Source organism: Lynx canadensis, chromosome A2 (assembly GCF_007474595.2).
Source record: "Lynx canadensis isolate LIC74 chromosome A2, mLynCan4.pri.v2, whole genome shotgun sequence".
NCBI lineage: Eukaryota > Metazoa > Chordata > Mammalia > Carnivora > Felidae > Lynx > Lynx canadensis.
Genome location: NC_044304.2, coordinates 36,442,538 through 36,462,241, shown reverse-complemented (window position 1 = coordinate 36,462,241; position 19,704 = coordinate 36,442,538). Strand labels below are relative to the sequence as shown.

The window sequence follows — 19,704 nt, the reverse complement described above, 5'->3', positions numbered from 1 at the left end:
CCACCTACAGTGATTGGTTATGGTGTCTGTATCCTTGCTTTGCCTTTAGGACACTGACCAAATGACTCTGAAGATTGAATAGCAGTTAATTATTTGTAAACATCCTGTGAATGGAACTCAGGTTGCAAAGACTCTGTTATCTCTCATCTGTGATTTTCCAGACATGCTAATAAATGAGTGCTGGAAATGTCACGATTTTCTAATCACAACCTTCTTTTCCTAAAAGCCATTTCAGCCAACATCCATCATCAGTTCAGATTAATATCCAAACTCTTTCTAGCTCTTGTTTACTGCTGGTATGCCACTATTCCCAACACACTCACTGCCAAGGAAGTACTTTGAGGAGTTTACTTGTGCTCTGGAAAACTTTTAGGAAGGTTGCCTTTTTTTGTTAATTATGGCTCGGGGATTACTTTGTCAGAAACTCGGAAGCCCAGGAGTCTATAAAAATTACAAGGTATTATTAAATATTTAAATATTGCTCATTCCTCCATGTAGTATGAGATTTGGGCTGAGATTGAATCTTGGGCTGTTTCGTTTCCATGTTTGCCATCTTACATAGAGTCACAGATTCAATTTTGCCTATTGAGCAAATTTTAAATTTGCTTCAAACAAGCAAGAATGGCATTAAATTGCCTTGACCTAGACACGTTGAGATTTTGTTGTTTCTCTGTATTCATGGAGAGTAGTGAACATTAGCACTGAAACAGAAGCATCTCAGTTTGTGAAAATGCTGTTGGAGTAACGATGAGAAAAATCTTTTTAAATGTTTTGGATTATTTTCTTTTGCATTATAAAAATAACCTAAGCCCGTCCTAGAAAATTTGGAAGGTACAAGATCAAAATCAACCATAGCCCAATCACAAAGAAATCCATGTGATGTTAAAGTTTCTCATAAAATGTTAGTGTGGAAAGGGGCTTGTTGGATTATCTGGTCCAACTTCTCATTTTGCACGTGAAGAAACTGAGGTGCGGGGCAGTGTGGAGTTTAGAACCCAGGTTTTCTCAGTTTTGAGCTATTTTCCTGATTGCTGATGCGGCTTCACAAGCAGTCTAGATTCTTGGGGTCCTAATGGAGGCTCAGTATCTGCCACACACTCTTTCTGAGCAAAGGGGTTGTAACATCTTAACACTGGGCACACACGTGGCTCCATCTGCCCCCTAGTGTTCAGGAGGATGCATGGTCTTAAATAAGGATGGTGTTAAATGGCCTTGACTTGGAGAGCATTTCCCAAAGGGTGGTTTTTGAGCCACCTGCATCAGAATTATCTAGGATGCTTGTTGAAAATGAAGATTTCTGGGACCCACCCCTGGTTTGTGAAATCAGAACCTCTAGAGGTGGGAGTAGGAATCTGCTTTTTTTTTTTTTTTTTTAATTTATTTTTGGGACAGAGAGAGACAGAGCATGAACGGGGGAGGGGCAGAGAGAGAGGGAGACACAGAATCGGAAACAGGCTCCAGGCTCCGAGCCATCAGCCCAGAGCCTGACGCAGGGCTCGAACTCACGGACCGCGAGATCGTGACCTGGCTGAAGTCGGATGCTTAACCAACTGTGCCACCCAGGCGCCCCAGGAATCTGCTTTTTTAACAAACTCAGATCCATTGAAAAATAATACTTTGTCAATAAGAATAAAACTTCCCATATTGAGTCATTCAAATTCTCTAACCTGTGATAGATAGACGATAGCTAGATACATACATACATACAAGTAAATGGGTAAAAAGTTTCTGACTCCACACAAAGAAACTGTCGATGGTTATCTCTTGGGAGTAGAAATAGGGTGAATGGGAGAATGAAGCCTTCTCTGTTCCATATAAGCTAGAAACCTGGATTTTCAGAACACAGATGTGTTTGGAATTCCCTTTATAAGTATGCCTATGGTCAAGCTATTTCTTTGAGAGACTAGAAATGTCTGCAGATTATTATTTATTTGCTAGTATGTGGCCAGTGGGAGAAAGGGAACACTTCGCTGATATGAGGACATAGAAGGATCAACCAGGGGACAAGGTGAAATCCAAGTTCGTTCATTTATTCACTCACTTATTTATTCAATACCTATTCATTGACTACTTTGTGTCTACCAGAAACCATTTGAGGTGCTGAGGACATGGGAAGGAATAAGACAGCAGGGTCCCAATTATGTAGAGCTTACAGTCTATTATGGAGAAACACCAATAGAATTAAACAAGATAATTTTAAATGGTGACAAGAGCTGTGAAGAAATAAAGGAGCTATGCCATTATGAATGATTGAAGGGCTATTCTCTAGTGGGAAGGGACAGCGTGAGAGGTGACATCTGAGCTGAGGCCTTAGTGGCAAGAAGAAACCAGCCATGTGCATATCTGGGGAACAAGTTTCCATAAAAGGAGGCTGCAAGGACAAGGTCCTGAGGAGAAATTAGCTTGATATATTTGGCATGTATAAAGAAAACTGGCATGGCTAACACAAGATTCAAGTTAAAGTTCAAGAGGAAGACAGGGCCAAGCCACATACTGTAATCATGCCACAGTAAGCAGTTTGGATTCTATTTTAAGTGTAATAGAAAGCCTCAGGAGACCTACATTCAGGGAAGGACAGTTGATATCATGAGATTTGAGTTGTTTTTTTTTTTTTTTAAAAAAACCACTTCAGCACTCAAAATTATATAGAAACTGGGAGTCCAGTTTTAAGAAAATGTGCAACTACTTGAGGAGAAAGTTACTGGGAACCACAAAAGAACTAAAGAAATGGTAGGATATACCATATACATGGAAAGGAAAGACCAATATTATAAAATGCTGATTTTTACCGAAGAAAGGATTTATAAATTCATTGAGGTTCTGAACAAAATCCCAACAGCATTCTAAAATTGAATGGAAATGTAAAAATGCAAGAATTTGGGGCACCTGGGTGGCTCAGTCAGTTAAGTAACCAACTTCGGCTCAGGTCATGATCTCATGGTTCGTGAGTTAAAGCCCCATGTCAGCCTCTGTGCTGGTAGCTAAGGGCCTGGAACCTGCTTTGGATTCTGTCTCCCTCTCTCTGCCCCTGCCCCCCAAAGAATAAGTAAGCATTACAATTTTTTAAAAAATAATAAATAAAAAAAATTCAAGAACGTAATAAGGGAGGTTTGCAAAAGAAGAAGAAGGAAGGAATGTTTCCCCTAATTATCAAAATATTTATAAAACCATAGTAATTAAGACATTATGTTATTGGTATAGGGGTATTGAAAAATAGATCAGTGGGACAGAATAGAGACTGAACAAATATAGACCCTTCCCTGTAGACCCTATAGACACAGGAAGCATTGAAATTCAGAATGGAAAACATAGAATATCAGAAGTAAATGAGTATCAGAAGTTAGTTATTTCTCCTTATAGAAGAATAAGCTTCCAGATTTACACTTCGTACAAAAATAAATAGAGGTGAATTGAAAACCTAAGTATAAAATGTAAAAGTTCAAAACCTGTAGGTAGATAAAAAGAAGGTATCTTTATACCGTTAGGATAACGTAGATTTTGTAAGCTAGAGACACAAAACCACTCAAGAATGATGAAGTTGATGGATTTCACTATGTCAAAATGTATAACTTCTGCACAAAATAATGCCATGAAATTAAAAGGCAAGTGACAAACCAATAGAAGATATTTGCAACCTGAAATAACCGACAAAAGCCAGGTTTCTAGAATCTCTAGCAAATTCCTGTAAATCAATAAGGAAAAGTCAAACTACCCAGTAGGAAAAATGGGCCACTTACTAACAGTCCGTGTCTTGAGGGGAAGACATGAATGAGTAATAAAAATGTGAAAAGGCTTTCCACATCACTGATAAAAGCAAGAAACGCCAGTTTAAAATCCCAGGATAGCATTTTATGCCTGTCGGAGTAGCAGAAATTCAAAAGGTTGAATTAGACAAGTAAAACTTGGCAAGGAATTGAGATAAACAGCACTTGGAGAATAAATTGTCATCCCCCAGTTGCACTTGAGAATGCACATATTCCACAACAGATTTTCCTGCAGACAGAAAGTTAGCAACATTGTTTCTCCAAGGAGGGGCACTTGGTATTTTTGTGAGGGGCAAGTCTCTGTCCCTCGAGACTTTCATGCACTGTAGAAATTTAGCATCCCTGCTCTCCTCCACCCCCAATTCACAAAAGAGCTCTCTCCCATTTTCAGATGCCCCCAGGAGAGCTGGACTTAACCAGGACAAAGTCCTGCAGGTATACATAGGGCTGTCACAATACTAATGGGCTGGGTCAGCCTCTGCCACTGAACAGAGGGATCTGGACTCTAGAGGAGGATTGTGAAGGGTGTCCATCGGAGCATCCTTTGTCATGATTGGACCCCACCCAATAGCCATCAGTCCAGAAAAGGAGAATTAAACTATGGTATGGTTGTATTATAGAGTGCCATACAACAGTCAATGACCTAGATCTGTATGGACCAAAATGAAGATGTCTCAAAAACAATGTGGAGTACAGTGTAATATACAACCTGCTATACTTTATAAAAACTGTAAAACCTACACTACTGTAGGATATGTTGTTTTGGACACACACACACACACACACACACACACACACACAGGCATATCCATGTGTGAACTGGAGGGGTTTAAGTTCCATGTGGTTCTATTTCTCAAAAGAGTTAATGAATGCGAAGAACAACATTAGTTCATTTTGAGTGACGGCACAGTGACACGGACAGGAGTTTGTCACATCATCCTTTGCGTAATACTGTATTTTCGCCAGCACTCAGGCTGCTGAGTGGACAGTGGATGGGGCGAATGGAAGGGTGAGCATGGGAGTGAGCATGGGGACAAGGGGGCAGTGAGGCTGTGCTGGAAGAAGATTCGGGCCCGGGAGGAGCCAAGTGAGGACCCCATCATCCTTGCCAATGCTACTTTGAACTCCAACGGCACGTGACCACTTTTCTGCTTCATTTCTCTATCACCTAAAGGTCTTTCTGGAATAACACTTCCCTTTATTGCTTCCTCTGTCTTCCAAGCTATGATGTTGTCACCTAAGCAGGCCAAAGATTTGTTGGCTGCCTTTTTTTTTTTTTTTTTTTAGCAGAATGAGACATTCTGTATAAACAATTTAAGCCCTCTCTATCCCCATCCCTGCAATTACGCTCCTACATTTCTTTTTTAGTTTTTTTCTGGAGCATTTTTTATTGTGGTAAAATATACATAATGTAAATTTTACCATTCTAGGGTCACCTGGGTGGCTCAGTTGGTTAAGTGTCCGACGCTTGGTTTTGGCTCAGGTCATGATCTCACAGTTTGTGAGATGGAGCCCTGTTACGGGCTCTGCACTGACAGTGTGGAGCCTGCTTGGGATTCTCTCTCTGTCTCTGTCTCTCTCTCTGCCCTTCCCGTGTTTGTGCTCTTTTCTCTCTCAAGATTAAAAAAAAAGTTTACCCTTCCGACTATTTTTAAATGTGCAGTTCAGCAGCATTAAGTACATTCACAGTGTTGTAAAACCTTCATGGCCATCGGTCTCCAGAACCTTTTTCATCACTCCAAATTGAAACTCTGCGCCCATTAAACAGTCACTTCCATTCCTCAGTCCCCTATGCTCTGATAACCTCTGTTCTACTGTCCATCTGTATGAATTTGGCTACTCAAGGCACCGCATGCAAGTGAAATCATACAACATTTGTCCTATTGCATCTGGTTCATTCCAGTTACCGTAGTGTTTTTAAAATTCATCCACAATGTAGCATGTATCAGGATTCCATTCTGTTTAAAAATGGATACTGCTCCATTGTATGTATACACCACGTTTTGTTTATCCATTTATCTTGTCAGTGGACACTTGGATTATTCCTGCCTTTGGGCTACTGTGAACAATATAACATATAATGCAGCTATGAACAGGTGCACAACCGTCTGCTTTCAGTTCTTTGGGGTATGTACCCAGAGGTAGAATTCTTGTATCTTATGGTAATTTTATGTTTAATTTTTTAAGGAGCTTTCAAATCATTTTCTACAAAGGCTGCACCATTTTACATCCCCATCTGCAATGCGTTCTAACTTTTCCTCATTTTCACCAACATTTGTTATTTTTCACTTTAAAAAAAAATATCCCACCTAATGGGTATTAAGTGGTGTCTTATTGCGGCTTTGTCCTACACTTCTTTTATAATTAGTGTTAAGAAAGTCTCATACATGTCTTCTGTTCAGTTGATTGGTCCCTAATACCCATGTATTTTAGTGTTTCTGCATTTCTTTAAATGCATGCCATGAAACACAGGTCCTTTTATAAGCTTCTGGCCCTGGGGGCTTGGGGGCATGAGATGGGAGAGGTTAAATTGGGAAACAGTGCAAACAACGGCAACAACAACCACCTCCTGCAAAGTCATAGCGAGTGCATATTTAACTTTGGCAAATTGAAGACATTAGTGTGAGTTGGTATCCTGACCCTCCTGGCAGTTCTCAGTGTCTTCAAGCGTCTTACCATGCCGAGGGCGATTCGTAGGCATGTTTTTATACAGGGGCCCGTAAAGAAAGCCAACTCTTTCATGTGGTGCTCAAAAGCAATTTTATCTGTTGCAACTTTGAAGGAAAACCTGGCCATGTTGATGATGACGTGCGATGGTAGACTGTATGGTGTGGCACTTTCCCTAAGGGATTCCCAGTGTTCGTTCTGATCATTCACAGTTTTCAGTTTGAACTGACTTTAGAAATTACTTCCAATGCAAGATGCAGTTTTACTGTATATCCTCCCCTTGAAGTTTGAAGCATATATTTTCCAGACCCTGAAAAGTCCTACAATTAAAAAAAAAAAAAAAAAAAAAAAAAAAACCTGACTACCATAGATTAAAGCAGGAGTTGGCAAACTATCTCTGTCAAAGGCCAGATAGTAAATACTTTTGGTCTTGGGTCTCCGGCACAGCTATTCAGCCGTGTGATTGTAGCTCCGGAGCGACCAGAGGCAGTCTTTAAATGACTGGATGTGACTGTGTGCCAAAAAACTTTACCTGCAGAAACAGTCAGCAGGCTGGATTTAATTTGCAGGCGATACTTTTCTGACCCCTGGTTTAGACCGTTGTGACCAAAGGTTGTTGAATCATGACCTTTCCCACCTTTATTTTTTAAAATTTAAAACCTGTAATAGACCCTTAGGGGCCTGAATTCAAATAGTAGAGGGCTTCGAATCTTTGTGGGTGACGCTGAATGTTGATGGCATGTAGCAGGTTTGTTGTTTTTCTAGTACCTGGCTTTGCACTGCTGTGGCAACAGAAATAGTTACTGAGTGGGCAGTATGGACTAAATTGTGTCCTAAGATTCATATGTTGAGGCTCTGACCCCCCGATACTTCAGAATGTCACTATATTTGGAGAGAAAGCCTTCGAAGAGGTAATTAAGTGAAAATGAGACCTTTACAGCATCTTCGAAAAGAAGAACAAAACTGGAGGTGTCACAATCCCGTATGTCAAGATACACTACAAAGCTGTTGTAATCAAAACAGTATGGTACTGGCACAAAAACAGACACATGGATCAATGGAACAGAATAGAAAGCCCAGAAATAAACCCATGATTATATGGCCAATTAATCTATGACAGAGGAGGCAATAATATCCAATGGGAAAAAGACCTTCTTTTCAACAAATGGTATTGGGAAAAGTGGACAGCTACATGCAGAAGAATGAAACTGGACCACTGTCTTATACCACACATAACAATAAAATGGACCAAAGCCTAAATGTGACCCCTGAAACCATAAATTCCTAGAAGAAAACATAGGCAGCGATCTCTTTGACATCAGCCATAGAAACATTTTTCTAGATGTTTCCTGTGGTAAGGGAAATAAAAGCAAGTTAAACTGTTGGGACTACCCCAAAATAAAAAGCTTTTGCACAGGAAAGGAAACCAGCAACAAAACAAAAAGACAACCTGCTGAATGGGGGGAGATATTTGCAAGTGATGTATCCAATAAGGAATTAATATCTAAATTATACCAAGAATTTCTACAACCCAACACACAAAAAACAAATGATCCAATTTAAAAATGGGCAGAAGACATGAATAAACATTTTTCCAAAGATGATATACAGATGGCCAATGAACTTGTGAAAAGATGCTCAACATCACTAATCATCAGAAAAATACAAAGCAAAACCACAGTGAGATATCACCATACACCTGTAAGAATGGCTAAAATCAACAACATGAGAAACAACAAGTGTTGGCAAGAATGTGGAGAAAAAGGAACCTTCGTGCACTATTGATGGGAAGGCAAACTGGTAGAACCACTGTGGAAAACAGTATGGACATCCCTCAAAATATTAAAAATAGAATTACCATATGATCCGGTAATTCCACTGGTAGGTGTATACCCAAAGAAAATAAAAATACTAATTCAAAAAGATACATGCACCTCAGGAGAAACCAAACTTTGTTGCCACCTTGATCTTGGACTTCCAGCCTCTAGAACTGTGAAGGCTGTTCAAACCACTCAGTATATGGCATTTGTTATGACAGCCTAAGCAAAGAGGTGATCATATCTCAGGCATCCTAACTCACTGAGACCTTGAACTTATTTGCTCACCTGTAGGTTCTTAATATGACAAGTATCCTTCACTGAATTTTATGGGTGAAGTTACATGATATGTTCTAATTGCATTTGCATATTTGGTATATTCAAAGATCTTAAGACATTTCCCTCCTACACATTAAGAGTTGAATTGTTGAATATACTCCCATAGTGCTTTTAACTTATTTTTCCTCTGTTCTCTTCTTTAGTCTTCTTTAAAACACTATCCATTCTGTTTCTATTCTTGGGATCTGGAGTTTTCAAATAGATGCATATTTCCTGGGTTTACAGTTGCTGCTCATTACAGGTAGGAAGTCAGAGTGTATCGGGCCATGGAATCAAAGAACTTACTAGCTATTGTAGATAAGGTTGCTATAAACATAAGGGTGCGTGTATCCCTTGGAATTAGTGTTTTTGTATTTTGGGGTAAATACCCAGTAGTGCAACTGCTGGCTCATAGGGTAGTTCTATTGTTAACTTTTTAATGAAACTCCACACTGTTTTTCCAGAATGGCAGCACCAGTTTGCATTCCAAGTGTCCATCAATAGATGAATGGATAAAGACATGGTGTGTGTATGTGTGTATATAAAATGGAATACTATCCAGTTATAAAAAGGAATGAAACATTGCCATTTGCAGTGACATGGATGGAGCTAGAAATTACAATGCTAAGTGAAATAAGTCATTCACTTTTGAATGTCCCCTCTCTGTAAAGAGAGATTTCCTGTTATTCTTCCTTTCTAATCTTACTCTAATAAACTTTTACCTGCTGCTAAGAAAGAAAGAAAGAAAGAAAGAAAGAAAGAAAGAAAAAGAAAAAGAAAGAAATCAGTCAGAGAAAGACAAATACCATAGGATTTCACTCATATGTGGAATTTAAGAAGCAAAACAAATGAGCAAAGGAAAAAAGACAAATTAAGAAGCAGGCTCTTTTTTTTTTTATTAGTTTTCTTTATTTTTGAGAGGCAGAGAGAGACAGAGTGTGAGCAGGGAAGGGGCAGAGAGAGACGGAGACACATAATCGGAAGCAGGCTCCAGGCTCTAAGCTGTCAGCACAGAGCCCGATGCGGGGCTGAACTCAACGAACCGTAAGAGCATGACCTGAGCTGAAGTCGGATGCTCAACTGACTGAGCCACCCAGGGGCCGGAAACAGACTCTTAATAAAAGAGAACAAACTGATGGTTACCAGAAGGGAGGTAGGTGGGGGGGATGGGTGAAATAGGTGATGGGGGTTAAGGAGTCCACTTGTGATGAGCACCAGGTGATGTATAGAAGTGTTGAATCATTATATCATACACCTGAAACTATTACAACACTGTATATTAACTGTACGGGAATTAAAATTAAAAAAAGAAAAACAAAAACAACAAAGAACTTACTAGCTGTGTGTCACTTCAAACAAAGTATCCTCTTGCCGTGACTCAGTTTCCTCATCTTCATAAGATAATGATTCCTATATGATTTTCACAGTTCCCGGAAGCATTAGCTGCAATGTAAGTGCTATGCCCTGCGTACTAAATGGCTTATGGTGGACACTCAATAAATGATTGCCTTTCTCTCTCTTCTGCCCTGTGATCCAGGCTGCTTGTTATATCACTATTTACAAGGTCTAACCCCCAGTCCAGGAACTTATGTAACCTGGTGGACACATGGAAGTTGTAGAGAGACGTTTTGATAAAGCAGAAAACGTACGGAGTCACGACGGTGCCAGTTCTCCATGTGGTTCTCCTGCAGGTCCCCTTCCCTCTCTCGAAGCCTCAGTTATCTTACTGTAAAGTGGGGGCTGGGACTACACTATCCCTCTCGTATATTCTATACCCAGTATTTTCCCTGGAAGCCACGGGGTCTAAGGAGATGGCTGGATGTGAGAGGTCTTCATTCTGATTTCATCCTACCCAAACGATTACTGCAGTCCCATCGCTACACTCTATCAACATTAGAGCCCACTATTTAAATTTAATTTTTTTGTTAGCATTTTAATATTGAATTTAACACACCTCACATAAAATTAGGGTCTTACTGGCTTTAAGATTCAAAGATAAGTAAATTAGTTTGTTTCCTAAAATCTATTTTTGTCCTAAAAGGATACTGCAAATATTGCCCACAAGAAACTCCCAGCTGGGGTACCTGGGTGGCTCAGTCCATTAAGCATCCAACGCCTGGTTCTGGCTCAGGTCATGAGCTCATGGTTTGTGAATTCGAGCCCTGCATCAGGCTCTCTGCTGACAGCGCAGAGATTCTCTGTCTCCGTCTCTCCGCTCCTTCCCCACTCATGCTCTTTCTCTCAATATAATAAATAAACATTACAAAGAAAAGAAAAGAAACTCTCAGCTCTCATTGTGGTGGAGCCCCTGGAATATCTCGCTCCTGTTAGAAAAGATGGGTGTATCATATGGCATCAGTAAGGAGACAGGAGCAAAGGTGCTGATGAACAAATTGTCCTGAGTTCTTTCTGCTTCCGGCCGCCATCTTCCACTTCACGCCTGTGTCCGTGTCCAGGGAGAGCTGAGGCTCAGGTGGAATGGGGAGGTGCAGTGCGGGATGGTTGGACAAGTCGAGCTTTATCCACTCACACGGCAAAACAGTGAATGCCACACCTGCTGCCTCCGCCTTCTTGTCCACTTTTTACACACTCCTGGGTGTGAAACAGTTTGGCCCACAGCTGACAAGAAGCGCACTTCCTGACTTAAGGAGAGCTTCTGAGGGATAGCTGTTTCCTTTTCTTTTATAGAGAAAATGACAAATACATATAAATGAGCATCTTAGGGCGCAAGACACACACTAAATTTCATCAGTATTCATGACATGTGCTTCATTCTCTCCACAACTGACATCTGTTAAAAACGAGATTTGGGAGTGCTGTCCTGGTTCCAGTAATTCTGTAACATGGATTCTGCGGTGATGCTTTATTGATTTCTCCCACTTTTGTCACCCTGAATTTACAACTACTGTAGATAACTTTCAGCCCTGCGGAATCTCCTTCTACAGAGACGGTAACACTGTCTATTCAATGAAATGCATTATGTAAGAGGCCAAATCACTTAGTTGTTGAGAACAGCCTCAATTTCATTTGTATGTCGAGATAGCTCTATTTTAAATCTCGTTAGGTAAATTTCTAAAACGGTGATTAAACTGTAGCCAGCCAAGGGAAAACTAGAAATAAATTAGAAGTGTCACTGATTTGAGAACTCTAGTTCTTTCCTGCGGTGCCTACAGAAATTAAGGAGCGTCTCTTTTCTGGGTTATAGGCTTTGGTGAGAAATCCGGAAGAAAGAATGTGTGAAAGAAAAAGATGACAACTATGCATGGCAAACAAAATCTGAAGATTATTACAGTGAAAGCAAGAGGAAGTCAGAAGAATACCTATTAGTAAAGGTAGGTGGACACCTGTAAATGCTGAACTCTGATGCTGAACAGGAAAGTGGGTTTCTACACATATGTGTGTGAGTGTACAGAGACTTACCAAGTGGGGATAGGATAGGATAGGATAGGATAGGATAGGATAGGATAGGATACATAATATGATCTACCATCAAAATATCTGTGTTCTAGAAATGAGGAAGAAAGTTAGTAAATACAGTTAATTCCTTACTCTCAAATAAAAGCTAGCTGCCCAAAAGTTGAAAAATAGACTTACCTTTTACAAAGGGGTTCTCTTTTCAGAAAGCAAAACAAACAAAAGCCAAAATAACCAATGTACTAACTAACTGTGCTGTGCCGTTGACACATTTCCTACAATATATTTCCAGTATTTTATACACACAGTTGTAAAGTTACTATCTTTTTGTTCTCAGTTGAACACTGACCGGCTTAAGTCCAGAGGACAATTGAGCAAGCTAATATTTGATTATTTTTATACATGCAGTGATTTTCATCCTTAGCTTTCTTGTAGTACAGGTGTGCTCTGTACCTTTAGTGTTAGTCCTTTGGGTCTTTCCCCTATTTTCCATGGCTTTTTACAATAAAATAAGAGGGAAATTGAAATATTTCAGTGGCAGCCCAAACTGGAAACCAAACTGCCAGGCTCACGGGCAGTGCTAGCCTATGATGTCTCAGGATGTTTCTACATTAGGTGATCTCAGAAATCCATATTTGACACAGTCCATATTTGATTTGAGGGAGATTGATGTATAACGTGAAAAGTATGAGTTGTATCCAAGCAGAATGTACAACAGTTAAGGACAGCATTTACACAGTCTCTCAAAATGCTTCCTTGAGTGAAATAAACAGGTGGATTGCAATTTCCACGCACCAACCCGGCTGGAGAGGACTATCCTTGAGCAGTCAAAGACATGGACCCAAGATTCTTGGTCTTCCACTGACCACTTCTATGACTGTGGTCAAAATGGCTCATCTTCCTTCCCCTCCGTTTTCTTGGGTAGATGAGGATACGTGGATGAAATGAGTTAATATTATACAAAGCACTTGGGAGAATGGTGAGCACATAGAAAGTGCTCAATAATTAGTGGCTGATTTTATCCTTGAGTAAAGTGTCCTTCAGAGATGGAAATCTCTGTTGTTTTCTGTGGAGCAGAGAGGTAGAGGAGCCTAAAGGGTGCAGAGGAAGTGAAGGCGGATATGTCTCACCCTGGGCGCGTATGCACCGTCCACGCTGCTATCTTGGGAACCCACGGGCACTAGGAAGGATAAAAGAAAGCTACAAGGGGCTCAGTGTGTCTCTCAAACTCGTAGTCACTTAGGTGCTTCGGGAACAATTGGAGAATATAAACTTAAGTGGTGTAGGATCTTAAATTACAAAGCAGGTCATCTCAGACTCTTGGCTGCAATCTGTAAGGCACGGTGTGATCCAGCCCTAGCCGGATTTATCTCCAGCCTCTCCCACTTGCATTCTGGGCTCACTCATACCTTGTTCCTGACCCTTTCAATCACAACAGATCCTTTGCACACACTACCCGTGAGCCTTTGCACACACTACCCAGTGCAGCCTGTATACTCTCCCTCCCTGCACCTGACTCCTTTGCACTTTCCTTTCTGTCTCAGACCTGTCTACTAAGGAGAACCACCGCCCCCCCCATGACACTGTCTTCCAAAAATATCACTGTTACATTTGTTGTCATTCTCATCAACACTAACTTTGAGGGTCTTTTTGTCCATATCCTTGCAACAAGGGGCATTTTCAAAAATTTTCTCATCCTTGCCAGTCTGACAGGCGATGAGCTTGGCTATTTAAAGTAGGTATAAGTGGGGTGCCTGGGTGGCTCAATGGGTTAAGCGTCTGACTTCGGCTCAGGTCATGATCTCACAGTTTATGAGTTTGAGCCCTGCATCGGGCTCTGTGCTGACAGCTCAGAGCCTGGAACCTGCTTTGGATTCTGTGTAACACCCTCTCTCTGCCCCTCCCCCACTCGTGCTCTGTCTCACTCTGTCTCTCAAAAATAAATAAATGTTAAAAAAAATTTTTTTTAATTTTTAAAAGAAAATAAAGTAGGTATAAGAAAGGACATACAGATAGGCAATGAGGGCAGAAGTTAATCATTCATTAACTTGTCATCAGAGCCTGTTTCCTTTAGGGCACTCATTCTTAATGGGAATTATTTTCTTTATTTGCTTCCTCAGTTATTTGTCCTACCTTTCTTACTGGTCTGTAGGTCCTGTGAGGCTGGGATGATGTTTTCACAACAATATTCTGGGATCCTGGTCCAGCAACTGCTGTATCTGATGTACTTGAAAAACATTCTGGGAGTGAAAAAATGAATGAGAAGGACAGGGTCCCTGATCTCAGGAGCACAGGTGTTGTAATTGAGACAGATGATCGCTTTACAGGACTAGAGATTCAGAATTAGAGCAAGGAGATAATCAATGGGTCTCACAAAAAAATTTGACTCATGGAGGCAGGAGAAAGATTCTAAACATTAACTGCACAGCACAAATAAGGACCAACTTAAATGGATATAGGCCGTAGTGCCAGGCAGGGTGTTTCCCTTCAGTTGCTGGATTGTGTGGCGATGGGCGGGGTTCGAGGGTAGGGCTCAGGGCAGTGATCGGTTGCCCAACACTATGGAGAAAATTTTGTATTTTAATATTAAGTGCAGCTACACGTATGCATTGCTACTGAATATCAGCCCTGATTATAGTATACCTTATTTAAATAACCAAGTGCACCTGTCAAACTGGCAAGAATGAAAGAAGTTCTAAATACCCCTTGTGGGAAAGACATGGACAGAAAGGCTCTCATGATCACTGTCGATGAGACTGTCAACAGTGGCCATATTTTTGGAAGCTAACTTGGCAGTGTTTGTCAAAATGTTAAGTGCACATTCGCACTGACCAGATAATAGAACTTTTAAGAGTTTGTCTTCCAGACAAACTGGTCTGAATACAAAACACTGTATGCACAAGTACGTTCGCTCTAGCGCTGTTTTAATAGCAAAAATATGGCAGCAGTTTATGTGTCTACTAATAGAAGAGTAGTAAATAAGTGGTGGTATTTCCATCCAATAGGACAAGGTAGCCCCTGAAATGTATTAACTGAAAGGGGAAAAGCTCCTGAAATTGTCTATATTATGATCATGTCTGTCAAAAGCGAATGAACACAACTTAAGTGTCATCAGCAGATGAATGGATAAACAAAATTTGGTCTTTGATGGAATATTCTTCCACCATAAAAAGGAATGAAGTTCTGATACATGCTACAATATGCATAAATCTTGAAAACAGGGGTGCCTGAGTGGCTCAGTCGGTTAAGTGTCCAACTCTTGATTTTGGTTCAGGTCATGATCTCACGGTTCATGAGTTCGAGCCCCATGTTGGGCTCTGTGCTGATAGCACAGAGCCTGCTTGGGATTCTCTCCCTCTCCCTCTCTCTGCCTCTCCCCCACTCACATTCTATCTTTCTCTCAAAATAAATGAACATTAAAAAGGGGGGAAAAAAGAAAAAAAAAACCATGAAAACATTACAATAAGTGACACAAAAGGACAAACACTGTACGATTCAACTTATGTGAATTATCTGGACTAGGCAAATTCATAGAGCAAGTAGAGATTACCAGGAGTTGGGACAAGGGAGGAATGGGGCATTAATGATTAATGGGATTAATGGCTACTGTTTGGGGTGATGAAAAAGTCTTGGAAGTAGATAGTGGTGATGGTTGCACAACATTGTGAATGAAATTAACGCCAACGAGTTGTACATTTAAAAATGATGAAAATGGCAGATTTATGTCATATCTATTTTATCAGAATTTTTTAAAACTTGAGAGAAAAAGTAAATGAGCGGACAAAAAATAAAAGCAGGCCCACACACACGTGTGCCCACAGGTACCATATAGTCTGGAAAGTTACCTTCAGATTGTTGACAGTGATTGTCTAACAGATGGAATGAGGGGCAGAGCAGGAGAGAAGAAAATTTTATCCCCTATCCTTGTATATTTTTTGCATTTTTCACAGTAAGCATAGATTTTAACATTTTTTTCAATTGAAGGGTTTTTTTTTAAAAAGGTCATCCTGACCTGTGGTAAAACCCTAGAGTAGGTACCATTTTCCAGTTTACAACCAAAAACAATCCTGAAAGGTCTGTTTCCAGTTGAATGTGGTCACATATAACATTCCTGTGTGTGCAACGTTTAACCTGGAGTGAGAATTTAATTACAGTTTAAAACAAGAAATAGTTTTCCTTTTCTAAATTAAACTACATCTTGTGGAAAACAGGCTCTCGATATAGAAAGAACTTGATCTTATCCCTCCCTCAAAGAAGACCAACTCCTCTATCTAGTAATTTCCTGCAAAGGAAACTGCTTCTATTCGTAGTTTTACATCCCCTTTGTTGGTAAAGCATCTAAGGCATGTTGGCTATAAAATAATGAGACTTAATATCAGAACACCCAGAAGTTTTTATGCATAATAAGAGATTTTTTTAACCATAATAAAATTCCGTGAAAATAGCATTTGAATGGGTCATCCATTTTGCAAAATGTGTAAACCCTATAACGTAGTCACAGGTTCATATAAGTAAAGAGAATATATGGAAGGGCATGCACTTCATGTTGGAAACCTCAAGGAGATGATCTCATGAATGGTGTCAGATGAGTGGAGATTACTTACTTCTTTATATGCCTGTGCCATGTTTAATTGTTACAATTAAGGGCTTTCTAATAGCTTTATTAAGGCAGAACTGACCAGCAATTAAACTGCACATATTTAAAGGGTAAAATTTGAGGAGTGCCTGATGGCTCAGTCAGTAGAGCATGGGGGTCATGAGTTCGAGCTCCAGGTTGAGTGCGGAGTTTACTTTAGAAAAAAATAAATTAAAACAGAGTGTCAAATTTGAGGAAAACACGTTGTAACTCTATGAGGAGGGAGATGCTAACTAAACTTACCCTGGTAATAATTTCACAACGTGTGTATGTCCAGTCATTATGCCATCCACCTTAAATTTACACAGAGCTGTATGTCAGTTATGTCTCAAGGAAACAAAAAAAGGCAAAGAGAAGGATGAGGGGGAAGATGAAACTGGCAAAATATTTTCAAATATAATTAAGAAAGAGGATCCTCTGAGAACTCTTAAGTGTCTTGCTTTTTGTTGCATGTTTGGCACTGCTTAGGCAGTAAAATAAAGCAGCAGCTCAGAGCTGAGAAGCCAAAAAATAAAAAATAAAAAAATAAAGTGGGCAGCCTGATACGTTTTGGCATATGTTTATACTCATTAAGGCATCACCATAATCAAGTTAATGAAAACATCCATCATTCTTCAGTCTTCTCATGCACCTTTGTAATCTGCCCTTCCTGCCCTATCCCACTCCTCTCTTACCCCAGGCAACCACTGATCTTGTTTCTATCACTGTGTATTAGTTTGCGTTTCCTACAATTTTATATGAATGAAATCCTACACTACAAATTGTTTTGTCTGGCATCTTTCACTCGCATAATTATTTTGAGATTCATCCATGCTGTACTGTGTATGATGTTCCATTCCTTTATATTGTTGAGTTGGATTCCATTACCTGAATAACCTCCATTTGTTGAGTTATTCACCACTGATGGGCGTTTGAGTTATTTCCAGTTTTTCACTATTACAAATAACGCTACCACGCATATTCGTGTACGAGTCTTTATGTGGATATAGGCTTTCAGCTCTCTTGGGTAAATATCTAGGAGTAGAATGGCTGGATGCTATGGTAGGTATATGTCAGCTTTTTGAGAAATTGTCACACTGTTTTCTTAAGTGGTTGTACCAGTTTACATTCCTACCTGCCCTGAAAGAGAGTTCCAGTTCCTTCACCTTCTTATCAGTAGATGGTATGACCAGTCTTTTTCCATTTCATCCATTCTGATAGGTATGTAGTAATAACTCGTTGTGGTTTTAACTTGCTTTTCCCTAAAGACGACTGATGCTGAATATCTTTTCACATTCTAACTTGCCATCTGTATATTTTCTCAGTGAACTGATTCAATCTTTTGTGCATTTTTTTAAAGTCGGTGTTTTGTTTTGTTTTTTAAGTTTTATTTATTTAAGTGATCTCTACACTCAACATGGGGCTTGAACTCACAATCCCAAGATCAAGAGTCAGATGCTCTACTGACTGAGCAAGCCAGGCACCCCAGGTGTTTTGTTTTCTTATTGAATTTGAGAGTTCTTTATATATTCTGGATGCAAGTCCTTTCTCAGATGTCTGCTTTGCAAATATTTTCTCCCAGTGTCTACCTTGTTTTCTCTTTTTCTCAATGGTGTCTTTTGAAGAGGAGAGGTTTTTTTGATGTGTTTAATTTGGGTTTTTTTTGTTTGTTTTAAAAAAAAAATTTTTAATGTTTATTTCTTTTTCAGAGAGAGAGAGAGAGACAGAGCGTGAGTAGGGGAGGGGCAGGGAGAGAGGGAGACAGTATCTGAAGCAGGCTCTAGGCTCTGTGCTGTCAGCACAGAGCCCAATTCGGGGCTCGAACTGACAGAATGAGATCGGGACCTGAGCCAAAGTTGGACAGTCAACCGACTGTGCCACCCAGGCGCCCCTTGATGTGTTTAATTTGTTTTAATTTGAATTATTACGGTGAGGGACATCTAAGGATATTTGTCAGCCCTCACAATTTTTACATTTAGATACCCACCCTACACGATATCAAGCATATTAAAACTCACATGTATCCCACATTGAAGATAATCTTTTACTCTCTTCCCTTTTTAAAGGCTTTTTAATTCATTTTGAAAATATTTATTACAAGAAACTCATTTAGTTTCTTATTGGCTATAATTCTTCAGGATTCATCATGTATCCTTGATGATTCATGTCAAGTAAAAAATGTAACTTGAAATTACTTTAAAACATAATGTAGGGGCGCCTGGGTGGCGCAGTCGGTTAAGCGTCCGACTTCAGCCAGGTCACGATCTCGCGGTCCGTGAGTTCGAGCCCCGCGTCGGGCTCTGGGCTGATGGCTCAGAGCCTGGAGCCTGTTTCCGGTTCTGTGTCTCCCTCTCTCTCTGCCCCTCCCCCATTCGTGCTCTGTCTCTCTCTGTCCCAAAAATAAATAAACGTTGAAAAAAAAAATTAAAAAAAAAAAACATAATGTAATTTAATATAAGCTACACTTTATCAACTAACAAAGTTTGACAATACATTAATTTTTGTAGATATTAATTTAAGAATTTATTACTTTAATTTGGGTAGTTTTCTTTTTCATATTTAGAAGCCAGTAAGTTTGTTTGCTTATTTTTTTAGCTCTGGAATATATGTAGCTTCTACAATTTGAAAAAAAACAGTCTGGTTAAAGTACGTTTAAGGAAAAATATAATAATTAATAAATTCAAAAGAAAACAAATAACTTAAGCATGTTCTCAAGCATGTAATAGGCAATCATTAGGTGTGAGTAACCGGGTTTGAAAGAGATACCTGGAGACTGACTGGCATTCATAACACTAAATGTTAAGGGGCTCCTGGGTGGCTCAGTCGGTTAAAAGCGTCGACTTCAGCTCAGGTCATGATCTCGCGGTCCGGGAGTTCGAGCCCGCGTCGGGCTCCATGCTGACAGCTCAGAGCCTGGAGCCTGTTTCAGATTCTGTGACTCCCTCTCTCTCTGACCCTCCCCCGTTCATGCTCTGTCTCTCTCTGTCTCAAAAATAAATAAATCTTAAAAAAGAAATTTAGAACACTAAATGTTGAGGAATTTGATGTGTTTCTGCTGGTACTCAAATTTCCTGCTGAAGTTTGGTTAAAACAAAGAAACAAACAGACT

At 39.9% G+C, this 19,704-nt stretch overlaps 1 protein-coding gene across 2 annotated transcripts in view; it reads left to right on the top strand.

The window, feature by feature from the left end:
• Positions 1-19,704, top strand: part of FRMD4B (FERM domain containing 4B) — a 325,040-nt gene that overhangs the window by 92,282 nt on the left and 213,054 nt on the right. For both annotated transcript variants that reach the window (XM_030307219.1, XM_030307220.1), the window contains exon 2: positions 11,772-11,898. The gene's annotated coding sequence lies outside the window, so the exon portion shown is untranslated. The remainder of the gene's footprint in view (positions 1-11,771; positions 11,899-19,704) is intronic.